Genomic DNA, 7,857 nt, shown 5'->3' with positions numbered 1-7,857 from the left:
GAACATGTTTACTTTTGTAAGAAACTATCAAGCTGTCTTTCAGTGAGGGTGCCACTTTACATTCCCATCAGCAATGAATGATTGCTAACATTTGTTGTTTTCAGTGTTTTTGATTTTGCCCTTCCTAATAGGTGTGTAGTGATGCCTCAATGTTGTTTTAATTTTTAATTCCTTAATGACAATCATGTGAACCACCTTTTCACATACTTATTTGCTATCTGTATGTTTTCTTTCTTTTTTTTTTTAATGTTTATTTATTTCAAGAGAGAGAGCATGCATGAGTTGGGGAGGGGCAGAAAGAGAGGAAGAGAATCCCAAGCACATTCTGCACTATCAGTGCAGAGCCTGACATAGGGCTCACGGTTTGATTCATGAGGTCATGAGCTGAGCCTAAATCAAGAGAACGATGCTTGGATGCCTGGGTGGCTCAGTTGGTTGTGTCTGACTTCGGTTCAGGTAGTGATCTCACAGATCCTGAGTTCAAGCTCTGCACTGGGCTCTGTGCTGACAGCTCAGCCTGGAGCCTACTTTGAATTCTGTGTGTCTCTCTCTGCCCCTCCCCAGCTCATGCTTTGTCTCTGTCTCTCTCTCTCTCTCAAAAATAAATAAACATTTAAAAAATTAAGAAAAAAAGGAAGAGAACGATGAGCCACCCAGACACCTCAGCCCTCAGTATATCTTCTTTGATGAGGTGTCTTTTCAGATGTTTTGCCCATTTTTAAATCAGGCTGTTAATTTTCTTATTGTTGAATTTTAAGAGTTTTTATATATTTACGTATCTACCAGATATGTCTTTTGCAAATATTTTCTAGCAAATGCTAGATGAAAGATTTCACAGAGCATAAATTTTAAATTTTAATGAAGTCCAGCTTATCAACTATTTCTTTCATGGATTGTACCGTTGATATTGCATCAAAAAAGTTACCACCAATATACAGAATGGAATACTATTCAACAATAAAAAAGAATGAAATCTTGCTACTGTGACAAAATGGATGGACCTTAAGGGTACTATGCCAAGTGAAATAAGTTAGAGAAGACAAACACTGTATGATTTCACTTGTATGTGGAATCTAAAAGACAAAACAAACAGAAAGCAAACACAGATTGGTGGTTACCAAAGGTAAAGGGGGGGAGTGAGTACAGGTACAAACTTCTAGTTATAAAATAAATAAGCCATGGAGATGTACTATATTGCATGGTGACTGTAATTAATAATACTGTATTACATATATGAAACTTAAGAAAGCTAAGAGAGTAAATCTTAAAAGTTCTTATCACAAAAAGAAAAAGAAAAAAACCTTTTTGTTGTACTGTGGTGATTATTTTGCAATGTATACAAGTATTGAATGATGCTGTATACCTGAAACTAATATAATGTTATATGTCCATTATACCTCATTGAAAATAAATAAATAAAAAGTCATCACCAAACCCAAGGTCATCTAAATTTTCTCCTATGTTATCTTCCAGGAGTTTTATAGTTTTGCATATTATTTAGCTCTGTGATGCTTTTTATTATTATTATTATTATTTTTTGTATGTGGTTGGTCCAGTTCTTCCATAACTATTTGCTGAAAAAACTTTTTTTTTCATGGTGTTGCTTTTGCTCCTTTGTCAAAAATAAGTTGGCTGTATTTTATATGGGTCTATTTCTGGACTCTCTCTGGACTCTGTTCTATTGACCTATTTGTCTATTTTGTTTTGTTTGTTTTGTTTTGTTTTGTTTTGTGAATGCTGCACTGTCTTGATTACTGTAGCTTTATAGTAAGTCTTGAAGTCAGGTGGTGTCATTCCTTTGACTTTTTCTCCATCTTATTGTTTTAACATTACATTTCTCAACGGGTAGGTAGATCATTTCATATACTTGTGTTTTTTGTTTTTACTTTTTATTTATTTTTTAAAAGTAGGCTCCATGCCTAACATGGGGCTTGAGCTTACACCCTTGAGACTGAGTCACATGCTGTACTGACTGAGCCAGCCAGGTGCCGCATCATCTCATATACTTGTAAATCATTTATTTTCCCTTTCTGTGATTTGCCTAATCATGTTCCTTTGTCCATTTTTCTATTGGGATATCCATCCTGTTTTTATTTGCAATTTTTTAAAGTTTTCAAATATCTTCTTGAAATCTGTCATCAATTTGATAACATCATGTTGTCATCTTTTAATTAAAAAATTGAGATGTAATTGACATATAATGACATATAATGTAATTGCTTCAAGTGTACAATATGATTAGATATTTGTATATATTGCAAAATTACCATAAGTCCACACATAGTTACAATTATTTTCCTTGTAATGAGAACTTTTAAGATCTACCCTCAGAAACTTCCAAATATACTATACAATATTAGCTATAGTTACCATGCTGTATTACATCCCTAGTATTTATTTATTTTATAACCAGAGGTTTGTACCTTTTGACAGCCCACCCATTTATCCCACCTCCTATTCCCACCCTCCTTCCTCCAAACTCTCATTTGTTGAAAGGACTTAAGTTTTAGGTATTTGAAACGTGCTTATATAAAGCATTATTTATATAAAATTCAAATAAAACCGGGCATCTTGTATTTTATCTGACAATCCTGGCTGTGAGGATTTTCTGCTATTCCAGACCCTCCTCTTTGCAAGGTTTTCCTGTGAAAGACTATTTCTGTCAATATGCTTCTGTGTTGTAAATAGCCAATACAAGAATCAGTCAATTCTTCTTGGTCATCTTTTAAGAGCACAGCTGAAAAGCACAAGTATTGCCAGATTGAACATTTGGCCACACTTGTTTTACCTACTGCACTTTTAACCTACCATACGGACATTCCTCCCTTTCTGTTAAGAATGCTCACATCTTTGTAAATTTGACAAATTTCTAGCTTCAGAGTTAATCCCATTGTTGGCCACTAGGTAGAGCTAGAATATTATTTATGCTGATTCTTGTGTACCCTATTTCTGGGTGTCCCATTTAAGAGGTAACTTGACCTCTGCCTTACAATTCTTAACATCATTTTATTTTATTTTTTAAAGTAAACTCTACTCTCAATGTGGGGCTTGAACTCACGACCCTCAGATCAAGAGTCCCATGTTCTACTGACTGAGACAGCCAGCTGCCCTGTCTTAAAGATTTTTAAGACATTTTTAAAAGCAACCTTCTTCTTAAAATCCCCCACAGATCTGGGGGCACCTGGGTGGCTAGATGGTGAAACCTCCAACCTTGCTCAGGTCATGATCTCACACTGTGTGGGTTCAACAACTGCGAAAGGCTCTGTGCTGACAGCTCATAGCCTGGAGCCTGCTTTGGATTCTGTGTCTCCCTCTCTCTCTTTGCCTCTCCCCAGCTTGTGCTCACTCTCTTTCTCAAAAATAAAAAAAATAAACTTAAAAAAATTCCCCACAGATCATCAAGTATATAAAGGATGTGCACCTGGGTGGCTCAGTCAGTTGAACCTCCAGCTTCAGCTCAGGTCATGATCTCACAGTTCATGAGTTCAGGCCCCACATTAGGCTCACTGCTGTCAGCTCAGAGCCTGCTTCAGATCCTCTGTCCCTCTCTCTGTCCCTCCCCCCCCTCTCAAAATGAATAAATATTTAAAAAAGGAATACAAAAAGGATAAGGGACGAATTTGCAAGTTCATTTACCAATCACGTTTCAGTATAATAACTATCTCTTCTTGGGGCACCTGGGTGGCTCAGTCGGTTGGGCATCCGACTTCAGCTCAGGTCATGATCTCACAGCTCATGGGTTCGAGCCCTGCGTCGGGCTCTGTGCCGACAGCTCAGAGCTTGGAGCCTGCTTCGGATACTGTGTGTCCCTCTCTCTTGGCCCCTCCCCTGCTCATGCTCTGTCTCTGTCTCAAAAATAAATAAAAACATCAAAAAAATTAAAAAAAAATTATCTCTTCTTGAGGAGGAGTTCCACAACTGTGCTCAGAGTCAGGGAAGTTCTGTGTTCAGTCAGCCTTCTGCAATCTGTCCAAGATGGTTTAGGTGACTTTGTAGCCAAAAATCAAGAGCATTTCTTTTTTTTTTTTTTTTTTTTACCAGGTCTTAAACTGATTCTTTCTTTTAAAATAGCAATGAGCAGGGGCGCCTGGGTGGCTCAAAGTGCCTGACTTCGGCTCACATCATGGTCTTGCATGCGGTTCATGAGGTCCGACCCTGCGTTGGGATCTGTGCTGACAGCTTAGAGCCTGGAGCCTGTCTTCAGTCTCTGTGTCTCTGTCCCTCCCCTGCTCGCACTATCTCTCTCTCTCTCTCAAAAATAAATAAAACATAAAAAATATATATATATATCAGTGAGTATAAGATTGAGAACTTTAAAGACAGATATTATAAAAAAATTTTTTTTTGGTGAAGATCCTTTTATTTGCTACTCAGGATTTTATTTAGTAATAGTCAGATGTCTCAACCTGCTGAGCCTGGCTTGTTCAAGGGTTCATGGTACAACAGCTGCTTAGAACCTTGGCTCTGCAGAAGGGGAGCAGTTACCACAGCATCTGCTATAATTCCAAACAAAAGTGAATCAAGAAGAACAACATCAACTACCAACAGCAAAAAGCACCCCTAACTCCTGGCACTTTGTCTTGGGCAGCTTTATTCTTTGTAAATGTACCTTTATTGGGCTTTTTCAGTTATTGAAATGTCTTCCTAGATTTCATCACCACCTTCATGGATCCCAATTTATGACGCAGTAAGCTAGGCTGGCAGGTAGGAAGATTTATTTTCCCATTGCATCAAAAAAATGTCTTTTATTTAAAACAAAACTTTTTCTGAAATAAGATATGATTGGATTTTTTAATTCAGCGAGTCTGTATTAAAAAGACACCTTGAGGGGCGCCTGGGTGGCACAGTTGGTTGAGCATCTGACTTTGGCTCAGGTCATGATCTCACTGTCTGTGAGTTTGAGCCCCACATCAGGCGCTGTGCTGACAGCTCAGAACCTGGAGCCTGTTTCTGATTCTGTGTCTCCCTCTCTCTCTGCCCCTCCCCTGCTCACGCTCTGTCTCTCTCTCTCTCAAAAATAAATAAACATTAAAACAAATAAAAAAAAAAAAGACACCTTGAGACTGGAGAATCAACTAAAGATGGAATTGTCAAATGGACTTTCCTTCTTCTGTAGCAAGTGTGCCAAATTAATCCAATTAATTTTGTATTTTTTAACACACATGTACAAACATCAACAGTACAGAAGGATATAAGAGGAAAAGTAAACTCCTTTTCCTAACCCACTTTTCTTTATAACCTACTCTCAGACTTTTTTTTCTTTCATATATCTAGGCATACAGATTTAAGTCATTCTTTTTTCTTAAACTTTCTATTATGAAATATTTAAACATAAATAGAAGTAGGGGGAACAGTGTAACGAGCCCAATGTATTATGCAGCTTCAAGAATTATCAATAATCTTGTTTTATCATATTCCCTGTCTAGATTTTGAGGCAAGTTCTAGACATATTTGTAAATATTTCCTCTTTAATTTTTATTATTTATTTTTTTATAACGGTTTTAGATTTGTAGAAAACTTGAGCAGATAGTAGAGTTCCATACTATATCCCCCCCAGTTTCTGTTATTATTAATATCCCCTACTATTAAGTGTATCATATACATTGTTAACAAATTATACTTGTTACAATTAATGAACCAATAGTGACAATTATTAATTAAAGTCCATACTTTATTCAGATTAAATTTTTTTTACCTACTATACATTTTCTGCTCCAAGATCCATCCAGGATATGTTATATTTAATCCTCTTGACTGTGACATTTTTACAGACTTTTACTGGTTTTGATGACCTTGACGGTTTTGAGGAATACTAGTCAGATGTAGTATAGTCTGCCCCTATACTGGAACTTGTGTGATGTTTTTCTCATGATCAGATTGGAGTTATACATTTTTGGAGGAAGATCACAGAGGTCAAGTGCCCTTTTCATCCCATTTATGACAGTCGATGTTGACCTTGATCACCTGGCTAAGGCAGTGTTTGTCAGGATTCTCTACTGTAGAGATATTCTTCCCTGCCACACACTCCCCTCACCCCCTTCCATGCTGCACCAAGTACAAGGAAGTACCAAGTACCAAGGAAGGAAGTGACCAAGCACAGCCCACACTTAAGGAGTGAGGAGTTATGTTTAGGGTGGAGTCTCTACATAATTTATTTGAAATTCTTCTGCATAGATTTGTCTCTTCTGCATTTATTATTTTATACAATCATTTATATCTATATAGACTTGAGGGTATTTATTTTATACTTTGGGTTATAATCCAATATTTATTTACTTATTTTGTAAATTATTCTAGCTTTGACCATTGGGAACTCTTTGACTTGGCTCCTGTGTTCCTGCAATGTATATCTGTCTACCTACCTACCTACCTATCTGTCTAAAACTTCCTTATTTTCTGGCACTTCAGGATACTCCAGGCTTGGGGTGCTTGCTTGGCTCAGTCCATGGATCATGCCACTCTTGACATTGGGCTTGTGAGTTCAAGTCCCATGTTGGGTGTGGAGGTTACTTAAAAATAAACTTAAAAAAAAAAGGCTTATTTATTTATTTTGAGAAAGAGAGAGAAAGAGAGAGTGTGAACAGGGAAAGGGGCAGAGAGAGAGAGAGAGAGAGAGAGAGGGGGGAGAGAGAATTCCCAAGAGAATCCCTGAGGCAGGCTTGAACTCACAAACTGTGAGATCATGCCCTGAGCTGAAATCAAGTCAGCCTGAGGCAGGCTTGAACTCACAAACTGGGAGATCATGCCCTGAGCCGAAATCAAGTCAGACACTTAACTGACTGAGCCACTCAAGTGCCCTCAAAATTAAATCTTAAAAGGGATGCCTGGGTAGCTCAGTCGGTTAAGCATGCAACTTCAGCTCAGGTCGTGATCTCATGGCTTGTGAGTTTGAGCCCCTCATCGGACTCTGTGCTGACAGCTCAGAACCTGGGGCTCCCTTCAGAGTCTGTGCCTCCCTCTCTCTGCCTCTCCCCCACTCACGCTGTCTCTCTCTCCTTCAAAAATAAATAAACATTAAAAATTTTTAAAAATTAAATCTTAAAAAAAATACTCCAGAGTTTTTTGTATATTTCCTGCCCATTCCTAGCATCAGCCAATTTTCAAAGGAGCCCTTTTTAATGGAGAATGGTATTAGAAACCAAAATTTGGGTGCTAAATGTGCTTGTTGCTACTGGCATGTTGTTTCTTTTAGGCCATCTCAGCTACAGAGGAAAGAAATATACAAGTGTTTATTAACTTGTGTATGTATCTACAAATACACACACACACACACACACACACACACATATATATATATAAAGTTTATTTATTTATTTTGAGAGAGAGAGTGTGTGCATAAGTGGGTAAGGGGCAGAGGGAGAGGGAAAGAGAGAGAATCACAAGCAGGGTCCACACTGTCAGCACAGAGTCCCATGTGTGGCTCAATCTCATGAACAGTGAGATCATCACCTGAGGCAAACCAAGAGTTGGATGCTTAACCAACTGAACTGCTCAGGTGTCCCTATCTACAAATATTTCTATATTAAACATCTGTATCTATCAAATTAAATATGAGTTCCTACTGATGTCCCCAACTTTAATCCATTACTATATAGATCATTCTGTGTGGTATAGATCGTTACTTATTTGTAAATTCCTACTCCAACAATGAGAAACCTGGTTTCCACCATCCACCATTCACTTATTTGATTGTTCCATTCCAGTATGTATGTATAGAGGTATCAGCACTGTTAATCTGTGTCTCGGTGGGAAACAAATTTATCAACTAGAGTACACCGCTTATGTGCAGCTTCTTTTGCTTTTAGTTTTGCCAGATTTAATTCATTTTCAAAGTTACCTGTAGCAGCACCTTTCCCT

The sequence above is a fragment of the Felis catus genome, chromosome B2 (assembly GCF_018350175.1).
Source record: "Felis catus isolate Fca126 chromosome B2, F.catus_Fca126_mat1.0, whole genome shotgun sequence".
NCBI classification, from domain to species: domain Eukaryota; kingdom Metazoa; phylum Chordata; class Mammalia; order Carnivora; family Felidae; genus Felis; species Felis catus.
Note: the sequence above shows the minus strand (reverse complement) of the source record.